Source organism: Salvelinus sp. IW2-2015, unplaced genomic scaffold (assembly GCF_002910315.2).
Source record: "Salvelinus sp. IW2-2015 unplaced genomic scaffold, ASM291031v2 Un_scaffold1573, whole genome shotgun sequence".
Taxonomy (NCBI): Eukaryota; Metazoa; Chordata; class Actinopteri; order Salmoniformes; family Salmonidae; genus Salvelinus; species Salvelinus sp. IW2-2015.
The window spans coordinates 76,475-100,786 of NW_019943001.1; the positions used below are offsets into that span (position 1 = coordinate 76,475).

Consider the following 24,312-nt stretch of genomic DNA (forward strand, 5'->3'; position numbering starts at 1 on the left):
AGAGAGAGAGAGAGAGAGAGAGAGAGAAACCCCTCACATCTCTCCTGATGCTTGCAATATGCTGTGGGCTGCAGTCTTAACACACACTGCTATCTATCACACACACACAGCACTATCTATCAGTCAGTCACAGTTCGTTCAGTGCTGGATAACTCCCACTGCAGCTAGCCTCTCTGTGAGGCCCCAGAGAATAGAATACAACACTAACTGACAAATGTCATCAGAAAGAGACTAAGCTGAGTTGACTGATTCATATGATGACAGATGGGAGAGAGATAAGGAGAGAAGATGTTGGTTTTAGCAGTAGGAAGAATACGTCCACATCTCTACGACTGCCGGTTAATAATTATATCTCTTCATCCTTTAACGCGATAAAAGGATCTGAGTACCATACATCATGCAGTAAAGCCATTGATGGGTTCCTATGGATGAAATGTTAGCGAACAATAGTCTCTTTTATGTGTCTGTGTGGTTTTTTGCCTGAACTTTATTGTACGATTATTGTGTTGTATTGCAAACTTTGACGGGGCTGAACAAAATCCAACAGGCTTAATGGCCTTATATCCCTTAGTACAAGACTAGTAAGTAATTATAATATCTATTTAGTGCTATAAAAACTAGGAGGTTCACTTTTCTATTTGTAAGGCTTTACTGATGTTAGTTGATGGACAGAGGGAAAAGTAAGGAGGGTGAATGGGAAGAAGAGAAAAGAGAGAGGAGAGAAACTGTAGCGGGAGGGGAGGAGAAATGAGAATGAAATTCTGAGAGGACAAGCTTTGGGCCATTAGCTAAATCTTTGGTTCAACTATCTCTCCTCACCTCTCCCTTCCTCCCTCGCTTCCTGCAGATCCTCCCTCTTCCTCCCCCTTCCTCCCTCGCTCAACTTGCAGATTCCCTCCCCTCCTCTCTCCCTCCTCCCTCAGCTCCTGCAGATTCCCTCCTTCTCCTCTCCCTTCCTCCCTCATCGCTCCTTGCAGATCCCTCCCATCTTCCATCCCCGTCCTACCCTCGCTCACTGCAGAATCCCTCCTCCTCCTCTCCCTTCCTCCCCGCTCCTTGCAGATCCCTCCCTCCTCCTCTCCCTTCCCTCAGCTCCTTTGCAGATCCCTCCCTCCTGCCTCTCCCTTCATCCCCGGGCCTCCTTTGGCGGCCAAGAAAATTTGTTTTTTTTCCCTTTTTCCTTCCACCTCTCCCTTCCTCCCTCGCTCCTTGCGCAATCCCTCCCCTCCTCCTCTCCCTTCCTCCCTCGCTCCTTGCAGAAGATCCCTCCCTCCTCCTCGTCCTTTCCTCCCTCGCTCCTGCAGATCCCTCCTGCCACCTCTCCCTTCCTCCCTCGCTCCTGCAGATCCCTCCCTCCACCTCTCCCCTTCTTCCCTCCGCCTTCCGTGCAGTCCCATCTCCTTCCTCTCCTTCCTCCCTCGCTCCTTGCAGATCCCTCCCACCTCCTCTCCCTTCCTCCCTCGCTACTTGCAGTATCCCTCCCTCCTCCTCTCCCTTCCTCCCTCAGCTCTTGCAGTACCTCCCTCCTCCTACTCCCTTCATCCCTCGCATCCTTGCAGATCCCTCCTTCAACCTCTCCCTTCCTCCCTAGTCCTTGCAGATCCCTCCCTCCCACCCCCTTCCTCCCTCGCTCCTGCAGATCCATCACCTCCTCCTTCTCCCTCTCCCTCGCTCCTTGCAGATCACCTCCCCCTCCTCATCCCTCTCTCCTCGCGTCCGTTGCAGATCCCTCCCATCCTCCTCTCCCTTCCTCCCTCGCTCCTTGCAGATCCCTCCCTCCTCCTCTCCCTTCCTCCCTCGCTCCTCGCAGATCCCTCCCTCCTCCTCTCCCTTCCTCCCTCGCTCCTCGCAGATCCCTCCAACTCAACCTCCCAAGCCTCCCTTCAATTACTCCTTTCTTCGCATACCCCCTACTTTCTCTCTCACTCCCTCCCACTCCTGCTGTACTTCATTGACCTGCCAGGTGGTGCAGAGAGAGAGAGAGAGAGAGATTTTTAATGGTTTATTTAACTTTTGTTTATTATCGATTTCACTTGCTTTGGCAATGTTAACATATATTTCCCATGCCATTAAAGCCCTTTGAATTGATTTGAGAGAGCGAGAGAGACTGCACACTTCCCGCAAAATGAGGTGGAAACTGAGCTGCACTTCCTAACCTCCTGCCAAATTTATGACCATATTAGAGACACATATTTCCCTCAGATTATACAGACCCACAAAGAATTCAAAAACAAATCCTATTTTGATAAACTCCTATATCTATTCGGTGAAATACCACAGTGTGAAATCACAGCACAACATGTGTGACCTGTTGCCACAAGAAAAGGGCAGCCAGTGAAGAACAAACCCCATTGTAAATACAACCCATATTTATGTTGAATTACTTTCCTTTTTGTACTTTATCTATTTGCACATAATATGACCTGTGAAATGTCTTTATTCCTTTGGAACTTCTGTGACTGTAATATTTACTGTACATTTGTATGGTTTATTTCACTTTTGTTTATTATCTAGTTAACTTGCTTTGGCAATGTTAACATATGTTTTCCATGCCAATAAAGCCCTTAAATTGAATTGAAATTGAAATTGAATTGAGAGAGATATAAGAGAGACAGAGACAGAGAGAAAGAGAAAGGGGGAGAGAGAGATAGAGACAGAGAGAAAGAGACACAGAGAGAGACACAGAGAGAGAGAGAGGGAGAGAGAGAGAGAGAGAGGAAGACCGGGGAGTGGGAGGCGAACAGTTACAGTGCCATAGGTAGGTTGCTGATATGATTACCTTCTCTGTGTCTTTGTTTGTATCCTTTTATCCTTGCATGCGCCTGGCTCTCTGAAAGTTCACTGGTAATCTGACATGTCAGCTAAGTATGGAAGATGGAAAATAAGAAACATGCTGTACTCTTCAAGAGACAAAGAAGGACAGACCCAGAGACAGTGTTGAGTTGGACGTCTCCCGTATCGCTTCTATCCTCTCCCTCCCTCCCCTCCACCCTCCCTCCCTCCCTCCCCCTCCCTCCTCCCTCCCTCCCTCCCATCCTCCTCCCTCCCTCCCTCCTCCCTCCCTCCCTCCTCCCTCCCTCCCTCCCTCCCTCCCTCCCTCTATCTCTCTCTCTCTCTCTCTCTCCCTCCCCCCTCCCTCCCTCCTCTCTCTGTGCAACCCCTCTACTCTACTGCAATGCTTCTAAGAACTCCACAGCCACTCACAGTCACTGCAGTAGATCATATAAGCCTTTCCTCTCAGAAGGTTTAAAACATGCAAGATATTATAGTCTTTATAACGTCCCCCTCCCTCAATGACCAGTGAGTCACTTCTGCTGTTGATGTTTGAAGAGGGATACACAGTGGCATGTGCTCGGCTGCGTCGCCTGGTGTGTGTGTGTGTGTGTGTGTGTGTGTGTGTGTGTGTGTGTTGTGTGTGTGGTGTGTGTTGGTGTGTGTGTGTACGTGCGTGTGTGTTGTGTGTGTGTGTGTGTGTGTGTGTGTGTGTGTACGTGCGCTTGTGTAGGTACGTGCGTGGTGTGTACGTGTGTGTGTGTACGTGCGTGTGTGTGGTGTGTGTGATGTGGTGTGTGTGTGTGTGTGTGTGTGTGTGTGTGTGTACGTGCGTGTGTTGTGTGTGTGTGTGTTGTGTGTGTGTGTGTGTGTGTACGTGCGTGTGTTGTACGTGCGTGTGTGTGTTACGTGCGTGTGTGTGTTACGTGGTGTGTGTGTTGTGTTGGTGTTGTGTGTGTGCTGTGTGTGTGTGTGTGTGTGTGTGTGGTGTGTGGTGTGTGTGTGTGTGATGTGTGGGTGTGTGGTGTGTGTGTTGTGTGTGTGTGTGGTGTGTGTGTGTGTGTGTGTGTGTGTGTGTTGTTGTGTGTGTATATGTGTGTCGTTGCAGTGTGTGTGTGTGTGGTGTGTGTGTGTGTGTGTGTGTGTGTGTGTGTGTTGTATGCATGTCCGTCGGACACACTTATTACAACCAGACACACTCAGACAAGTTGAGGAAATGACAAGCACGGAATAGAAATGAGACATTAGTAAAGTCATTAGAGATTATGTTTTAACAATTACTCTGTGATTTGATCGCATTTTAATGCAGTTCCTTATGACGGTCTCACTCTCAGCGCAGATAGCATGCATAGACAATAGAGCAGGCTATTCAACTCTTAAAGGCGTCTGCATTGACCGTGCAGCATTTACGGTGATACGGCCTGTGTAGAAGTCTGGGCATTCATACTGCTTGCGCTTCGCCGAGCAGCACAGAGCTGTTGTCAAGGAAGTTGTCAAGAAAGAGAGTTTGTTTATACAGACCTCCCGCCCCCAACTACCCATCAACCAATATATGTCAATGTGAGCTATACGGAGCCCTCCGCGCATTGTTACAACATTTTGCCTCTGGATGCTTTGCATTTTTGGATTCTTTCCTAGACGGTCTACTGCTGCTTTTCTGTTCTACCAGATTCGTATGTGCCCACCTGGTGTCCAGGTCTAATACGATCAGTCCCTAATTAGAGGAATCCCACTGGTGTCCAGGTCTAAATCAGTCCCTAATTAGAAGGGAATTCACCACGTGATGTCCCAGGTCTAAATCAGTTCCCTAATTAGAAGGGAATCCCACGCTTAGGTGTCCCAGGTCTAAATCAAGTCCCTAATAGAGGAATCACCCACGTGGTGTCCCACGGTCTAAATCAGTCCTAATTAGAAGGGAATCACCCACGTGGTTGTCCAGGTCTTAAATCAGTCTCTAATTCAGAAAGGAATCACCCAAGTGAGTGTCACCAGGTCTAAATCGGCCTCTAATTAAAGGGAATCACCCACGTCGATGTCCCACGGTCTAAATCAGTCCCTAATTAGAAGGGAATCACCCACGTGATGTCCCAGGTCTAAATCAGTCCCTAATTAGAAGGGAATCACCCACGTGGTGACCCAGGTCTAAATCAGTCGCTAATTAGAAGGGAATAATCAAATAAAGCAATGGAAGTTGATCCAATGTTCATATTTGAATTTGAGGGCAATAGAGGATTTTGTACAGTTTGCAGAAAGCAAGACATTTTAGAGTGGACTCTGGCATGCTACTAACAGTCTATGTGTTTGTTTTGTTCTAGGATGCTGGAGTACTCTCTGAACCTGGAGAACGTCAGCTTCTCGGCAGTGAGAACAGTTCGAGTTCTGAGACCCCTCCGAGCCATCAACAGAGTGCCTAGTGAGTAACAACCCCTCTCCACTCCTTCCCTCCACTCCTCTGCCCTTACTGAAACCAAACAGTGCCACAGTTATTGGCCAAGGCTAATCTCTCTGTTCGTCTTTGATGAGACTGATTTGTCTTGGCTCTGATTCCACTTCGACCTTCCTGTGTCATATCTCTCTCTCTCTCTATTTCAAACCAAATCAAATTGTATTGGTCTCATTCACATACAGTATTTAGCAGATGTTATTGCAGTAGAGACTCAGAGCTACAAAATGGTATATCATACACTGTATTTGAGGAACAATGAGAAAATAATTCTGCTTTTAAAGTTGATCAACTTGAAAACTCACTTTTGAGAAAACCGTCTTTCAATGTTTTGGTACTAGTATTGGAGAACCCTTCTTTGTCTACACCCATTCAGCATTGTTCACACCCTCTTAAGCCTTAGCCCCACCCATCTCTTTAAGGGTTGATCCAACCGTTCTGTACTAACTTGCCAGCTACTTCCAGACATCTAAGAGAGAGAGAATAGCTCACAGAACATTACTCTCCCTCCCTAAACAATGAGTCCCAACTCATGACGTAACGTTAGCTAGCTAACAGTACACTTGAAATTAAACAACTTTCTGTCAAAATTAGAAATGTGTAATATCTGATAATCTTACCAGTATCACGGTTGGACGCGTCTCCTGTCTGATGCCATGCATGGTTGCCCTTAGTTTGATGATGTAATCCAGACTGGTGTTTTCTCCATCTCCTTAGCTATTATACTCCAATTCCACTGATTTCAAAACTCGGTTCTCCAGAAAGTGGAGAGCATACACATAACATTAGCTAGCGAGCCAGTCAGCTAACGTTAGCTAGCGAGCCAGTCAGCTAACGTTAGCTAGCTAACAGTACACTTGACATTAGGTTTATGCAGTTTTACTAAGCAATAAAAAAAATTAAAAAGCCGCGTTCGACACGATTATCTAAACATACGGACTAGCTCTAATAGACAGACGTGTGCTATATGGTAGACCAATTCAATCTCATCTCTCGGCATATCCAGCCCACTCATTATCTCAGCCAATTATGGCTAGCGGGAAGGTTGCCCACTTTTTCTGTGGCTAAACCAACTAGGCTCGTAATTTAACAATTGTTTTTCGTATTTACAGATGGCATACAAGTTTGATATTAAGGCACATGAAAGTTCACATGTTCAACAACGCATTTCTGCCCAAAAACACATGTTGATGAAAACATTTTCTTTAACGTTCAAACAGCTCTCTTGTGAAGTCATGGCATATGCCTAGTTTCCTGAATCAGGCCACATATTAGGATAAGCAATGTCAGAGTGACATTGACTAGAATACAGTATATATATATATATATATATATAAATATATGAATTTAGTAAAACAGTATGTAAACATTACTAAAGTGACCAGCGTTCCATGACTAAGTACATAGGGCAGCAGCCTATAAGATGCAGGGATGTGTAACCGGGTGGTAGCCAGCTAGTGACAGTGACTAAGTTCAGGGCAAGTTACTGGGTTTGATGCACCTGTACTGACCTCGCCTTCTGGATGGTAGCGGGGTGGACAGGCAGTGGGTCGGTTGGTTGATGTCCTTGATGATCTTTTTGGCCTTCCTGTGACATCGGGTGGTGTAGGTGTCCTGGAGGGCAGTGTGCCCCTGGTGATGTGTTGTGTCTCTCTCTCTCTCTCTATCCTCTCTCACTCTCCCTCCATCTTTCTTTCTCCACCATGCTCCAAATGAGTCTTTAATGAGTCCAGATTGAATTGAATTATCTTATAAACATATTACTGTGACTGTGTTGATGTATGCAGCCCATTCATTACTGTGACTGTGTTGATGTATGCAGCCCATTCATTACTGTGACTGTGTTGATGTATGCAGCTCATTCATTACTGTGACTGTGTTGATGTATGCAGCCCATTCAGTACTGTTACTGTGTTGATGTATGCAGCCCATTCAGTACTGTTACTGTGTTGATGTATGCAGCCCATTCATTACTGTTACTGTGTTGATGTATGCAGCCCATTCAGTACTGTTACTGTGTTGATGTTAGCAGCCCATGTTCAGTATGTTATGTTGTTGATGTTGGCAGCCCATTCATTACTGTTACGTGTGTGATGTATAGACAGCGCATTCCAGTCTGGTTTACTGTGTTGATGTATGCTAGCATTCAGTACTGTTACTGTGTTGATGTATGCTAGCCCATTGTTGTGCTAGTGTTGATTGTATGCAGCCATTCAGTAGCTGTTACTGGTGTTGATGTATGCTAGCCATTAGCTGTTACTGGTGTTGATGTGATGCTAGCCCATTCAGTCTGTTACTTGTGTGTGATGTATGCTAGCCCATTCAGTACTGTTTGTGGTTTACTGTGTTGATGTATGCAGCATCATTCATTAATGTTACTGTTACTGGTTTCATTTACTTAGTCCATCCTCCTCATGTCACTGTAAACCCCATCACTCCTCAACCCAGCAGGCTCCACCCATTACACCACCACCACTATATATTGCTGTCCAGGTGGGTGAGTGGTACATGTGACCTCTATGCCCCATGTTGTGTCAAGGGCCCTCTGCAAAATTCGTACTCATGTCAATCAAATCTTTGGTGACACACAACGATCACACACACACACGACACCCACACACAACACACACACACACAGCACACACACACACACACACAACACACACACACACACAACACACACACACACACACATGCACAACACACACACACACACACACACACACACACACTCTCTCTTTCTCTGCTCCTCTCTCTCCTCTCCTCCCTCTCCTCTCCTCCTCGCTCTCGCTCTCCTCTCCTCTCCTCTCTCTCATCCTCGTCTCGTACTCTCTCTCTCCTCTCCTCTCTTCTCTGCTCCTCTCCTCTCCTCTCTTCTCTTCTCTTCTCTTCTCTACTTCTCTTCGTTCTCTCTTCTCTTCTCTTCTCTTCTCCTCTCCTCTCTCTCCTCTCTCTTCTCCTCTCCTCTCCTCTTGTTCCCTCTTCTCATTTCTCTCCTCTCCTCTCGCTTCTCCTCTCTCATTTAGGTAGTCCATCCTTACATCAAGGTCCTAATGGTCATGTAATATGTCATTTGTGAGGACGGATAGGAAGTGTTGATTTGGAGGTGCGCTATATGTCTTCATAATCTCCTCTCTCCAGTCCCTCTGCAGCCCATCTGCAGCCCCTCTGCGGTCCCTCTGCAGCCCCTCTGCAGTCCCTCTCCAGTTCCTCTCCAGCCCCTCTGCAGTCCCTCTCCAGTCCCTCTCCAGCCCCTCTGCAGTCCCTCTCCAGTCCCTCTCCAGTCCCTCTGCAGTCCCTCTCCAGTCTAATTAGGTGGTGAAGGGTTGAGACACTCGAAATAAATACACCAGCAGGGAGATGATGTCAACATGGTTAACAAGCTGAGTTGTTTTCAAAACTGAAATGATATTGGAATTCAATATATCTTTTTTTAAACTGATTGTACAATTCTCGAGTACAATACTTTTCCTTCACTCAAGTCTGTCTCTGTGCCTACTGTAGGTCAGCCTTCCCTCACCATAATGGTTGCTCCATCAAATGTTATTGCTGATTCTGTCAATTACAGCTTGATTGTTTGTCTCTGCTTCTCCAACTTTTCACTAGAAGTCGTGAGTGTATTACAGTACCTCATTTGTATCAGGTCTGGACTGCACAGACAGACAGACACACAGACACACACAGACATATACACAGGCACACAGACAGGCACACAGACAGACACCATGACAGACACGCAGACAGACACGTGGACACACGCACGCACACACCCCAGACCCACACTCTCTCTCCCTCTGCTCAAGTCTACTTACTGTAGTTTGAATGATGGTGGGACACGGCAGGCCAGTTTGAGAGATGAAAGATACATTCCCTCCCCCTTAGACAAGAGCCCATCACTGACACCAATGAAGGCTCCCACACTGCCATCTGATTGGCTATTATGCTAACGTCCTCTACTCACACCAGGGGGTAGGTAGAGGGCTGTCTTAAGGCTGCAGTGGTACCTGAGGACGCATGTACACACACACACTCACAAACACTTGAATGCAGGTATGCATACATGGTCACACACACACATGAATTGCGGTACGCTCACATGCATACATGTTCACATACACACACTTGAATGCAGGTACGCACACACACACACACCCACACACCCACACACACACACACTCCTAGCAATGTCCCCCGTGACGTTTAATTCCTTAGTGAGTCACTGTCATTCTCTCTCACTACTGCAGTTGCTGAGGTTGGCTAGAGGTTCATTAGTGTCAAGTAACAGATGATGTGTGTGTGTTTGTGTGTGGAAGGTCACTTTTGCTGGTGGTAATTGGACTGTTGTGAGTGAATGCCAAAATAAAGAGAGCGAGAAAGGAAGGGAGGGAGTGATTGAAAGGGGAGGGAGGAACATGTCCATAACCAAACACCATCCAACCGAGAGTATCATGATCGATAGGCATGCTGCAACATAAGAACGTGATTATAACAGACGTACAGGCCACTGCTCCAGGGCTCCAAGGCTCCACTACTTCACTGCTCCAGGGCTCCAGGGCTCCACTACTTCACTGCTCCAGGGCTCCAAGGCTCCACTACTTCACTGCTCCAGGGCTCCAGGGCTCCACTACTGCAGTGCTTCAGGGCTCCAGGGCTCCACTACTGCAGTGCTCCACTGCTCCAGGGCTCCACTGCTCCACTGCTCCAGGGGCTCCATAGCTCCCAAGGCTCCATAGCGTCCAGGCTCCACTGCTCCAGGCTCCACTGCTCCAGGGCTCCACTGCGCTCCAGGGCTCCATAGCTCCAGGGCTCCACCGCTCAGGGCCTCCACTGCTCCAGGCTCCATAGCCTCCAAGGGCTCCACTGCCCTCCAGGGCTCCACTGCTCCAGGGTTCCGGGGCTGCAGGGCTCCAGGGCTCCAAAGCTCCACTGATTCAGTTTCCACTGCGCCAGGTTCTGGGCTCCACTGCTCCACTGCTCCAAGTGCTCCAGCGGTTCTAGGGTTTCCCATGCTCCACTGCTCAGTGCTCCAGGTTCTAGGGCTCCACTGCTCCACTGCTTCCAGTGCTCCAGGGTTCTAGAGGGCTCCATGCTCCACTGTCTCCAGGGTTCTGGGGCTCCACTGCTCCATGCTCCAGGGTTTCTAGGGCCTCCACTGGCCTCCACGCTCCACTGCATCCATCTCCAGGTTCTAGGCTCCACTGCTCCATGCTAGGCTCGGGTTCCTAGGCTCCCAGCTCGTGTCCTCAGTCGTCAGCTCCACTCATGCTCCAGCTGCTGGTCCCAGGTTCTCACGCCCCTGCCGCTCCAGGTCTGCCTCGCCACTGGCTCCACTGCTCTCGGTCCCCAGTTGCTCTCCCACTCCCACTGCTCAGACCTGTCCACTGCTCACGGCTCCAGGTTCTAGGGCTCCACTGCTCCACTGCTCCACTTCTCCAGTGCTCCAGGGTTCTAGGGCTCCACTGATCCACTGCTCCACTGATCCACTGCTCCACTGCTCCACTGCTCCAGGGCTCCAGGGTTCCAGGGCTCCACTGCTCTAGTGCTCCACAACACACACACACACACACCCTTAACCCCCCATACTCTCACATTGTTATCGACTTGTCATTAGAAAGATGGAGCATTTAATTGTGTTGTTCATGCCTCGTTAGGCATCATGTTTGAACTGCGTTGGGGTTCACATTGTGTAGTACCAGAGCATTGACCTACTGCTCATCTCCTCTCCTCTCGTGATGGGAAGCTCTTTTTACTGGAAGCTGATATTTTCAACGAATCTTTGAACTAATTTTGTTCACTTGAGACAGTGATGCCCTCAGCATGCAGAACCTGCTAACGGCAAACGATCAACTGAAAACTCTCGTTCACCCCTACGGGTGCTTATTGGAGTTGTCATTTATTACTTAGGATTGTCAACATATGTTTTAAACTATGTACATGTGTTGATTGCTAGTCATACAATCAATATTCATATCTTGATACATTTGAAATGAGATCTAGTTGTGGCCTCAACCGGACTAGATTGTGAATGAATCTTGGCGGACTGTCGTGAGGAACATAAGCACAATATCGTTCACCGAATACAGCACCCAGGCAGCACCCCAAACCATCTACTATCGAGTTGTTGAGCAGAGGCTATGTCCATCCTAACATTCAATAGTCAATTAAGTGGAGTCATTCGATGAATTTTCAGTTGTAAACAATGTGTTTTTCTTCTCTATGCTCGTGATCTAAATGACAGACAGTTGGTGGTCGAAGCACGTCTCTGGAGCCACTGAGCCGGGACAACGTGTATTAGTCCTGCTCTAGGACTCGTTGCGGCCGGCACTAGCAGGTCAAACGAACAACGAAAATTACCAAGTCACTCGGAAAATTACCAAGTCACTCGGAAAAAATGAGTTGTGATTCTCGAGTCAAAAGAGTCATTTACGTCTACATTTGAGTCATTTACGTCTACTTATGCAGAGCGAACTGCACATCACTCCTCTCCTTGTGGTTCCTTCCTGTCTGTTGTTTACTCAGCCTTAGATAAACATAATTACAGTAAACCTGTTCTGAGGATGTCCTAACTGCTAATATTTCCTGTGCCCATATACGTCGTATTGAGGAGATTGGAGGTCAATGGGGTTTTAGAGTGGGTACGTCATGTGTAGGCCCATATAAGGAGGTAGTGGAGGTAGTGTAGGTCATAGGAGCTTTGGAGAGGGCATAGTCACCTCTTGGCTTCCGGTTGCTTCTATTGTGTGATGGAGTCTGAAGACAGCTCAGAGGACCCAGAGGACACAAGCTTTCCCAGGGGCTTCTGCATCTCTGGAAAACAATACAGAATGAACAAGTCATCTTTTGACCTTGAATTTAGCTGGACAAGTATCACATTATGAAGTAGGATGCTTATTTTGGATGTTTACGGAATGTTATGATGGTGATGTTGAGTCCTAACATAATTAGAATCTTCAGAGTAGACGTTGTTTAATAATGTGTTGGGGATTTCTTGGTTAGCTGGGATAATATCTGGTGTCAGGCGGAGCACTGTACTACAGCCACCCAAGGGAGGACATGGAATGGGGACTTTGGTGAGTGGGGTGAATGAGGGCATCACCTTGCCAGTGATCTCCCTTTGGTCAAATCATTCTCTCAATTACAGTAGGCCCTGTACTGTAACCGTCTCACGATATTTAGACTCTACAAAGCAATAGACTATTTTTTCTGAAAGAGATTCAGTTAAAACTTCTTAGGAATAGGAGTCTCGCTAGCGGAACAACTTCCAGTGAAACTGGAGGGCGCGCAATTCAAATAAATAATCATACATATTATGGATTTTAAACATTTATATACATATAAGTGTCTTATATCGGCTGGAAGCTTTAACTGATATTTCTTATTCGTTTTTGAAGTTACAAGCCTGAAACCTTGAACATAGACTGCTGACACCCTGTGGAAGCCATAGGAATTGCATCCAGGGAGCTTTCTCAATATGATTTTCACAATGACCTTACTCTTGTATTTCTGAGAGGATCGTCTCTTAAAAAACGAAAATTGCAGTTGGTTTTTCTTTGCATTTTCTCCTACCATATCTATTGTGTTATATTATCCTACATTATGTTAACATTTCTACAAACTTCAAAGTGTTTCCTTTCCAATGGTATCAATTATATGCATATCCTGGCTTCAAGGCCTGAGCTACAGGAAGTTTACTTTGGGCACGTCATTCAGACAGGAAGTTGTGAAAAAAGGGGCCTAGCCCTAAGAAGTTTTTAATGTATGTTTGGTAAATGCTAGTTCTGCTGTAGACCCATGTTAGCCCTCTTATTTCTTCCCTCATCAAAACAACACTAGCCAGCAAATTGGGCTTAGATCCTTTGTAAGAGGTAGTTAGCATTGCCTACGGATTAAACTACAGAGGGATGTGTGTTTCAACTCCCTCCTCTGGAACTGTAGAGTTCAGTAGACACACAGTGCTGCCAGTGCCAGAGCTGACAGGAGAGACACAGATTTGATGTGCCTGTAAGCAGATGGGCTCCCGTCACAGTCAGTGACCTGGCAGCCATGTTGAAATGGTATGGCCTCTCAGCTTGAAACTGGAGGAGAGAGAGAGAGAGAGAGAGAGAGAGAGAGTGTGTGTGTGTGTGTGTCAGGGGTGTTTGTGTGTGTGTGAGAGTGGGAAGAGAAAGCAAGAGAGCAATGCCTCAAAGGAATTAATATTTTTTTGCAAGAAAAATGACATCTCGTTCAATTTGTCATTACACAATTTCCATCTTTTCCAGCTTTTTTACAATTTGGTTTCATGCATCAATTTAGTGTATCCAGTGTATCCCCTATGACCCATGTTGGCTCATCAACAAGCTATTGCACTAGCATAACAACACAGCAGAAAAACTAATTTGGCCAAAGCAGCCATTTTTGTAGAATGCCAGAATGCAGAATGCCGGAAGCTAGGGCACAGTTTCCTATAAGGCCATTCACTTTTAATGAAAAGGGAGCGAGTTGACACTGTTGGGACTGAGCCCATGTCTTGCATAATGCATTGGAGGGAACCTCTATGCTTAGTAGGGACCTCACAATACATTATCATCACGGTACTCGATGTATTGCGATTGTCCCGATTCTGTATGTATTGCGATTCGATACTGTGATTTCATATTTATATTTCTCAACATATGTCTGCTGCATAGGGACAAGAGAGAGCTGAAGAGAGTGCTGAAAAAAATGTGGCTCCCTATTTAAAAAGGAGATGGAGAACAAGCTATAGAAAAACTGTGGCAACTGGTAATTCCAAAAATGTTATACCTGATGACATCAACACTATGAAATTCGGGTGACGCGGGGAGCGAGAAGTTACCCTCTCTTGGGCTAGAAACCTGTTGCAATGCTTATTACTTTTAATCCTACCCTGTGATGTCACAGAGAAGCATTTTTTTAAAGACTTTTCATCTTGTCTTTTTACGCCAGATCATAGAAACGTGTGGTTTTCACATAATGTAGACACTGGTATGGTGCTGGAGATGATGAATATGAGGTTGGCAGGCATTGCTCTTTTAGGGTTAAAGTTTTGGAAAGGCTTAAAACAGAAGAAAATAAACAATTGCCTAGCACTGGGATTGACAACGCCAGCTTGGGCGCCAGAGCTCAGCTTTTACACCCATCCACGACACCCTAGAAGCCGTCGGCCTACCTGAAGGTAATAGCGCTCGCTGTTGCCCCTAGTGGCTGGTTTTGAGTGGCGCAGCGATCTAAGGCACTGCATCTCAGTGCAATAGGTGTTATTACAGTCCCTGGTTCAAATCCAGGCTGTATCACATCCGGCTGTGATTGGGAGTCCCATAGGGCGGCGCACAATTGGCCCAGCGTCGTCCGGGTTTGGCCGAGGTAGCCCGTCATTGTAAATAAGAATTTGTTCTTAACTGACTTGCCTAGTTAAATAAAGGTTAAATTAAAAAAAATATTATAATAATTTAGTTGACTAGTTAATGTGATTGTGTTTGTATGTCTTTGTGTGCGTGGTTTTGTGTGAATGTGTGTGTGTTGCATTGCATGGAATTGCTGTTTTACTAGTTTCTGACCAGATAGAAAGAGAGAGTGCTGTTGAGTGCAGAAAGTGGTCAGCATAAAGGGAGTGTTGTGTTCAACACCCCTCCACCAACAAGCTGAATCCTGCAGAATGCTGTTTCCTAGAGTTCATGGTCATGATCTGAAGAAGATAATGGGAAGGGTTTGGCCGGGGAGGCTTTACTTGGCTCATCGCCCTCTAGCGACTCCTTGTGGCGGGCCTTGCGCCTGCAGGCTGACCTCGGTCCTCAGTTGAACGGCGTTTCCTCCGACAAATTGGTGCGGCTGGCTTCCGTGTTAAGTAGGTGGTTGTTAAGAAGCGTGTTTTGGCGAGTAATGCTTCGGAGGAAGCATGACTCGACCTTCGCCTTCTAAGCCCGTTGGGGAGTTGTAGAGATGAGACAAGATTAAAAACAAAGTATGTGGACACTCAATCAATCAAATGTATTTATAAAGCCCTTTTTACATCAGCCGATGTCGCATAGTGCTGTACAGAAACCCAGCCTAAAACCCCAAACAGCAAGCAATGCAGATGAAGAAGCACAGTGGCTAGAAAAAACTCCCTAGAAAGGCCGAAATCTAGGAAGAAACCTAGAGAGGAACCAGGCTATGAGGGGTGGCCAGTCCTCTTCTGGCTGTGCCGGGTGGAGATTATAACAGTACACGGCCAAGATGTTCAAACGTTCATAGATGACCAGCAGGGTCAAATAATAATAATCACAGTAATTGTAGAGGGTGCTACAGGTCAGCACCTCAGGAGTAAATGTCACGTGGCTTTTCATAGCCGATCATTCAGTTAGTTAGAGTCAGCAGGTGCAGTAGAGAGAGTGAGAGTCGAAAACAGCATGTCCAGGACAAGGTACCATGTCCGGTGAACAGGTCAGGGTTCCATAGCCGCAGGCAGAACAGTTGAAACTGGAGCAGCAGCATGACCAGGTGGACTGGGGACAGCAAGGAGTCATCAAGCCTGGTAGCCCCCCGACACATAAACTATTGCAGCATAATTACTGGAGGCTGAGACAGGAGGGGTCGGGTGACACTGTGGCCCCATCCGACTATACCCCTGGACAGGGCTAACCAGGCAGGATATAATACCTGCTCATCGACACCTGCTCATTGAACATCTCACTCCAAAATCATGGGCATTAATATGGAGTTGGTCCCCCCTTTGCTGCTATAACAGCCTCCACTCTTCTGGGAAGGCTCTCCGCTAGATGTTGGAACATTGCTGCTGGGACTTGCTTCTATTCAGCCACAAGAGCATTAGTGAGGTCGAGCACTGATGTTGGGCGATTAGGCCTGACTCGCAGTCTGTGTTCCAATTCATTCCAAAGGCGTTCAATGTGGTTGACGTCAGTGCTCTGTGCAGGCCAGTCAAGTTTTCCACACCGATCTCGACAAACCATTTCTGTATGGACCTCGCTTTGTGCACAGCGGCATTGTCATGCTGTAACAGGAAAAGGCCTTCCCCAAACTGTTGCCACAAAGTTGGAAGCACAGAATCATCCAGAATGTCATTGTATGCTGTAGCATTAAGATTTCCCTTCACTGGAACTAAGAGCCTTGCCCGAACCATGAAAAAGAGCCCCAGACCATTATTCCTCCTCCACCAAACTTTACAGTTGGCACTATGTATTGGGGCAGGTAGCATTCTCCTGGCATCTTTCAAACCCAGATTGGTCCGTCTGACTGCCAGATGGTGAAGCGTTATTCAACACTCCAGAGAATGCGTTTCCACTGCTCCACAGTCACAGCTTTACACCACTCTAGCCGACGCTTGGCATTGCTCATGGTGATCTTAGACTTGTTGTGCGGCTGCTTGGCCATGGAAACCCATTTCATGAAGCTCCCGACGAACATTTCTTGTGCTGACGTTGCTTCCAGAGGCAGCTTGGAAATTGGTAGTGAGAGTTGAAACCGGGGACAGATTATGTTTACGTGCTAGGCACTTGGTCCCAATCAGTGAGCTTGTGTGGCCTACCACTTTGCGGCTGAGCCGTTGTTGCTCCTAGACGTTTCCACTTCACAGCAATAGCACAGAAATTTGACAAACTGACTTGCTGGAAAGTTGGCATCCTATGATGGTGCCACGTTGAAAGTCACTGAGCTCTTCAGTAAGGCCATTTTACTGCCAATGTTTGTCTATGGAGATTGCATGGCTGTGTGCTAAATTTTCTACATCTGTAAGCAAAGGGTGGGAGAGAGGGAAGAAGAGAGAGAGTCAGAGAGAGAGAAAATGAGAGTGAGAAGAAAAGAGAGAGGGGGAGAGAGAGATAGGAAAGAGAGCAAATGAGAAAGTGGAAGGTGGGGAGTCACACAATGGCCCCGGGGAGTGTGTGGGCAGGAGCGGGAGGAGAGAAAATGTGTGTTTGTCAGAAAGTTAGGTGAACACTGCCCAGAGCTCCCTGGGGTAATCTTAAGGGGATGTTGTAGAGAAGTGGTGTTTTACTGCAGTTATTAACCTGTCCTCCCCAGGCCTGCTCACTGACACTCTGGCACACAGAGACCGGACTGGCATACTGCATTACTACTATTACAACCTACTGTGCGGACCTATACTGCAGTTGAACCATTCCATTTCCCTCCACTTGTATATAGACGAAGACTGTGTATGCTTGTGTATGGGTTTGTTTGGATGTGTATGGGTGTGCAGGGGTGTGTATGGGTGTGTATTGGTGTGTATGGTTTGTTTCGGTGTGTATGGGTGTGTATGGGTGTGCATGGGTGTGTATGGGTATGTATGGGTGTGTATGGGTGTGTATGGATGTGTATGGGTGTCTATGGGTATGCGATGATTTGTTTCGTGTGAGGTGTGTATGGTGTGCATGGGTGTTTAGTGGTATGTTAATGGGTGTCTAGGTGTGATGTATGGGTGTGTACTGGGTTTGTGTGGCGGTATGGGTGTGTATGGTGTGTATGGGTATGAGCATGGATTTGTTCGGTGTGTATGGGTGTGAATGGGTGTGTGTATGGGTGTCTATGGGTGTGTGTATGGGTGTGTATGGGTGTGTATGGAATTGTATGGGTGTCTAGGGGTTTGTGTTGCTGTGTATGGGTCTGTATGGGTGTGTTTTGTGTCCAGGGTTTGGTGGATACAATACACGCGTCTATATGTGTATACATAATGTTTCTACAATATATTAAAACAACTGTGTGTGATGTGTGTGTGTGTGTGTGTGTGTGTGTGTGTGTGTGTGTGTGTGTGTGTGTGTGTGTGTGGTGTGTGTGTGTGTGTGTGTGTGTGTGTGTGTGTGTGTGTTGTGTGTGGTGTGTGGTGTGCGTGTGTGTGGTGTGTTGTCTTAGGTATGCCGTATCCTGGTGACCCTGCTCTTGGACACCCTGCCCATGCTGGGAACGTCCTGCTGCTCTGTTCTTCGTCTCTTCATCTTCGGCATCGTAGTGTTCAGCTGGGCGGGGCTACTGAGGAACCGTGCTTCCTGCCCGAGAACTTCTCACTGTGAGTAACAGATGTGTGTGTGTGTGTGTGTTGTGTGTGTGTGTGTGTGTGTGTGTGTGTGTGTGTGTGTGTGTGTGTGTGTGTGTGTGTGTGTGTGGTAGTCAACCTCTCCATCAGAGTGTTCAGACTACGGTTGAGAAATAGAGTTGGAGGGTAGGATAGGGGTGAGGCCAACGGTACCGGAGCATCGGCTCTCGGACCAACAGTCTCCAAGACAGCTTCTGCCACCAAAGTATAAGACTGCTAAATAGTTCATTAATTGGTTACCCGGACTATCTGCACTGACTCTATGAACATTCACAAGACTATACACTGAGTCTACAGAACATTAGGAACACCTGCTCTTTCCATGACATAGACTGACCAGGTGAATCCAGGTGAAAGCTATGATCCCTTATTGATGTACATATCTACCTCAAATACCTTATTAGAATCTATCCTGATGCCTAGTCACTTTACCCTGCCTTTATGTACATATCTACCTCAAATACCTTGTACCTCTACACATTGATCTGGTACTGATGCCCCTGTATATAGCTCCACATTGATCTGGTACTGGTACTCCCTGTATATAACTCCACATTGATCTGGTACTGGTACTCCCTGTATATAACTCCACATTGATCTGGTACTGGTACTGTCACGATCGTCTTGAGTGGAAGAAGTGGACCAAGGCGCAGCGTGTGAAAAATACATTCTCTTTTATTTGAGAATAAAGAAAAACACGAAACGAACACTATTATAAACCTAAACAAAACAACAAACGATCGTGAAGCTATAAACGTAAGTGCAAACACCAGCTACAAACGTACAACATAGACAATTACCCACAAAACCCAAATGCCTATGGCTGCCTTAAATATGGCTCTCAATCAGAGACAATAAACCACAGCTGCCTCTAATTGAGAACCAATCTAGGCAGCCATAGACATACAAACACCTAGACAAGGCACTGACCCATTAAACGTACAAACCCCTAGACAAACCAAATCACATACATTCCCCATGTCACACCCTGACCTAACTAAAATAATAATGAAAACAAAGATAACTAAGGCCAGGGTGTGACAGGTACTCCCTGTATATAACTCCACATTGATCTGGTACTGGTACTTCCTGTATATAACTCCATTCTTGTGTTTTTTTTTCCTTTTGTGTTTCGTTGGCAAGGGCTCGTAAGAAAGCATTTCACAGTTAAATCTATACCCATTGTATTCAGCACATTTGACATATAAAATTGTAAAATATTTAATTATAAAACAAAGTTTTAGGGGTGCGGCGGTTTTGGGTGAGGAGAGGAGGCGTGAGGATAGTGGGGCCAGAGGGGTTGGGGTTAAGAAAAGGGTAGATATAATGGGTTTGGTTAGATGCTAATGAGGTCTGAGGTATATATAATGGGGTTGGTTAGAGGCTAATGTGGTCTGAGGTAGATATAATGGGGATGGTTAGAGGCTAATGTGGTCTGAGGTAGATACAATGGGATTGGTTAAAGGCTAATGTGGTCTGAGGTAGATATAATGGGATTGGTTAAAGGCTAATGTGGTCTGAGGTAGATATAATGGGTTTGGTTAGATGCTAATGTGTTCTTAGGTAGATATAATCGGTTTGGTTAGATGCTAATGAGGTCTGAGGCCAATTAGGTGAGTTTATTTTCTACAGTAAATGAGCCACTGTTACTTAACCTGTGGGTGGGCTGTTGATGAGAAATGCTTTGTTTCAAAAACGTGGGATGTTAATAATAGGGAAGGTTTTGATTCCAGAACATGGGATGTTGATATGGAAAGTTTTGATTTAAGAATGTGGGATGTTGATAGGGAAAGTTTGGTTTCAAGAATGTATGATTTTTTCTTAGGGAACGTTTGGTTTCGAAAACGTGACATGTTGATAGGGAAAGTTTGGTATCCAGAAGGTGGGATGTTGCTGGGGAAAGTTTTGATTCCAGAAGGTGGGATGTTGAAAGGGAAAGTTTGACATATAGTACAGTCAGTCATACTGGCCATCATCCTGTATTATAAATAGTAACCAGGAGGATATAGAGCCTCATCACGGTGATAAATGGGAAAGAGAGGACCACAAGTGAGATTAGAGAAAGACCTTTACAGCCCCTACGTTTATAGACCACAGAGGGCCCTTTGAGAAATACACGTTGTATGACATCTCCACTATAGTTGTACTCATATGATTTACGACATTTTCTCATAGGAACTAAAGTTTTTTCTAAATTATGGCTTTGTGAGGTCGTTTCTTTCTAATCTATTTTGACAAAACGTTTCAGGTTTTCTTCAAATGGTAAATTCCATCATTTTGGATTTCATAATAGTAGATAAAGCCATAGAAACAGATTTCAACAGTGAGGATATGTAATGGAAAGATATCTTTAATTATTATAACTTTAATTATCCCAGTTTAGCTGATGAATTATTCAGATAACTGCACACCACTAAACTCCATGGTGGACACAACGATTAAATCCCCTCCAAGACAGATTGACTCGCCAGTAGAGACTGTTGCGTAACGCCATCCTAAAGTGTGAAATAGCTTAAATAGTTTAAATAAATAAATATGTGTGTTAGCAAATGCATATATACCAGCAGGACTAGAGGGAGGATTTGGCCACTTAAAGACACTTGTGTCGCTAATTCAGCGAAATACACGCACACACACACACACGGATAGGTCTCCCGAGTTCGTGATGGAGGCAGAGGACTGCAGAGAGAGCCGGCACGGCAGTGTATAGTTGCTGATCATAGTAGCTGTTTAGTAGCCTATCAGAGAATAGGATTGAGCAGTGGAGGTTCAGCACCGAGAAGCAAGCAAAGATGTGGGTGTTTCAGTTACTCCTATTATCTCCCATTCTAGCTTACGCTAGTTCAGCGCTGCTGCCTCTTCCGTACTCGAGCTATGCCGGTCTCACCCGTTGTCTCGTTCTAGGGCTGGCGATCCGCTCGCCCCTCAACCACTCCCCTAACTCTGAGCACGATAACTCCTTGACTATCATCTCCTTCACTGCGCTCTCGCCAGATATTCCTCTGCCTCTCGTATACCTTATAGCACACTGAATTGCTCAATAGATACTAATGTTTTCTGCTAAAACTATGCTTTCTCTGTTTTCAGATCATCCTTCTGCATTACCCTCTTCTCCAGAACGTCCCACTGGTACTCGCCCTCTGTTCTGCTTACGTAATCGATTCAATCTCCCTACGCTGCGTTGGAACAATATCTATTCTCTTTAAGCCACGTTTACATTAAACCATCGCTGCCCTACCCCATCTTACGGGGTACAGGGGATAAAAACCAGGCATCACGTGTGACCTGACAGGCGCGATCACACACCGCACAGTTACAATTAGTAGTCTAGCCTGGATCAACTTGGCACATTAAATTCTAGGTTTCTCTTAAAAGATATTCAAAGATAAACGGAAAAGTACCGACATATTGACTGTCAGTCTAGTTCACTGAAAACCCCTAGATCTCGTCCCTCAGTAGGGTGTGGGTACCTGTTTCCGTTCCTTCTCCCTAGTTGTTCTATTTAGATGGTGGTTGGTTGGAGCGGTACGACGCGCGCTTATCTATGCACACCATCATGTTTCGATTTTGTTTTTTTTGTGCTGTTATTACAACACACGTGTTTTCCAATTCCCTATCATTCCTATTTAAATATTACCATTTCATGTACTCTGTCCGTTGTTGTTTGCTGTCTTGGAGTGGTATGTGTAGTGCAGTTGTATGTATTTCTATTTGGGAATTTTGCTTGGGGGTTGAGGTAAACTCCGCGCTGTGTTGCTGCAAACCTTCCTGCGCATGATCCGGGCCTACATCTACGTGAACGCCAAATCGCTATGATCGCAGGGTTTTGATGGGCGTTAAGTGGGCACATCAGATGTAACAGCCTTGTCCAGAAGACTGCAAGTTAAATACTCCTCTTGACCTGCGCCAAGCGATATGGATCGGATGCATCCAGAGTACGTACTCTGGAACCCCTAGGCTGTCTCAAGCTCCAGAGTATTTATGCGACCGGTAGATTATGTGGTCGGCGGAGAGTACAGGAAATATACCATCTGAGTAATACTTCTCCTTCTATGTCAGCAGAGTGTACCGTGGTGAATTGAAGTGATGGACTCATCTCTAAACTTGCGTCATCTTGTCTAGTAGATCTCTCTTGTTTAGTAGGCCTCGTACAGAGTCGAGGAAGAGGACTGAGCCTAGGACTGCCTCAGACTACCTGGGGGATAATCTTGCCTGGCCGAGCACCATGGGGCGTCTGCATGGTCCAGTTTCACTGTCTGGCCTGCGCTTGGGAACCTGAGCCTTTCACCGTGCTAAACTTCACACGGGCTGTTTCACTCTCTAGAGACGCAGGGCGGTAGAGAATACTTTATACTGTCGGCATGAAAAAAGCCAACTACATTTAATCCTGACGGATGTGACTGCTGCATCCTTAGGACACATACTTGTATATATTACTTGCGACCGGCTGGAGCTCTTATGAACATCTTGAACATTTGGCAACATGTCTGTCTATAATCTCCACCACTCGGCACAGCAGAAGACGACTGGCCCACCCCTCATACCTGTTCCTCTTAGGTTCGTCTAGTTCGTTGCCTTTAGGGAGTAATCCTTGCCACCTGCTTCTACCACCTTGCATGTTTTTGGGTTTTAGGTGGTCTGTACACACTTTGAAATCAAATGATGTAAGAGGGGCATTATAATACATTTGATTATGATTTGAAGAGAAGTAGAGCCACAGATCTCACCCCCCCACCCGAACTATAGTCCGTCCCTATCATCGTCACCAGTGAAGGAAGAGAATCCGGGATTGGGCCTTCTCAGGCGAGTTGCCAAGGAAAAGCCATATTTCGAATGGGCAATTAAAGAAGAGGATTAAAGATGGGCCGAAAGGAGAAATCAAAGACACTGGAACGAGGAGATTGAAAAAGTGGCTCATGGACAGACAAATTGAGTTTGACGTGTATCGGTGCAAAGAAAACAGTTGTGAGACCCAAGAAATGAACAAAAAGCAGGAGTGACTTCGACGCCATCTGTCAAGCGATAGTGGGCATATGTGTCTGGGGTCATAGTACGAGTGGTGGTAAAGTGGGAGTGTTACAGGGGTACAAGGGTCTTGAGAGGCATCAATCATTTTCAACGCCTGCCAACCCTGTGGACCACGTATTAGAGCCAATTCCTTCAGACCAACCAATGGACCCAAGCAGCAGCGCCAACTATTGGCAAAACTATTTAGGGAAGAGCGCAGAGCTGGGTATCTTATAGAGGGGGCCAGCACTCACCGGATCTACCCATTATTGGATGTTGTGGGACAGCATTGACCGTACGATGGACGTAAGCAAGTGCCCATCGACCAAAATCAAATTGTGGGAGTGCTGTCAGGAAGATCGGGGTGAGATCGTCTTCAGAACTTCCCAACAATTGACACTATGCAAGGTCGCAGCTGTAAAGTTGCAATGAGGAATTCTTTGACAAGAGCAAGTGGTATGAAAACAAGTTATTATAGAGTTCAATTTGGTAAATCATAATATGAATACCTTGTCAAACGTTAATTTGGACTACATTTGCTAATCATTTCTGAAACTTCATCATGTAATTATGCTGGAAACAAGGAATTCGTAACGTGACCACCCAATGTAAAGCTTGAACAGGGATACTGGAACTTTCCAACGTCAGATCAATGCTGTTATCCTGACAAATGATGATTACCCTGGTTCTAGAAATAGTATAAGAGTTAGCACTAGTTCCTTCTTTTTTGTATGTGTTGTATTTTTGTTAGAGATGTGTGTACTGTTTTGTGGTGTGTGTGTAGTGGACTGGGTGTGTGTAGTGTAGGGGGTGGGGTGATCCTGTTGGGTGTGCTGTGTGGGTGTGTGTTGCAGTGTGTGTGAAGTGTGTGACAGATAATATATGTGGGTGTACATAGTAGGGGCCCCAGAGTCCGGTGTGTATGGAGTGTGTTTCCTGTGTGTGTATTGTGTGTTCATGTGTTGTAGTGGTGTGTGTTATGGTGTGTGTAGTTGGTTGTTGATGTTGGTGTGTGTGTGTGTTGTGTTTGTTTGTTGCTGTGGGGTGTGTGTTGTGTGGTTTA

General features: G+C 46.1%; 1 pseudogene; it reads left to right on the forward strand.

Moving 5' to 3' along the window:
- LOC112071306 (voltage-dependent T-type calcium channel subunit alpha-1G-like) overlaps positions 1-24,312 on the forward strand; it is a 236,375-nt pseudogene that overhangs the window by 55,214 nt on the left and 156,849 nt on the right.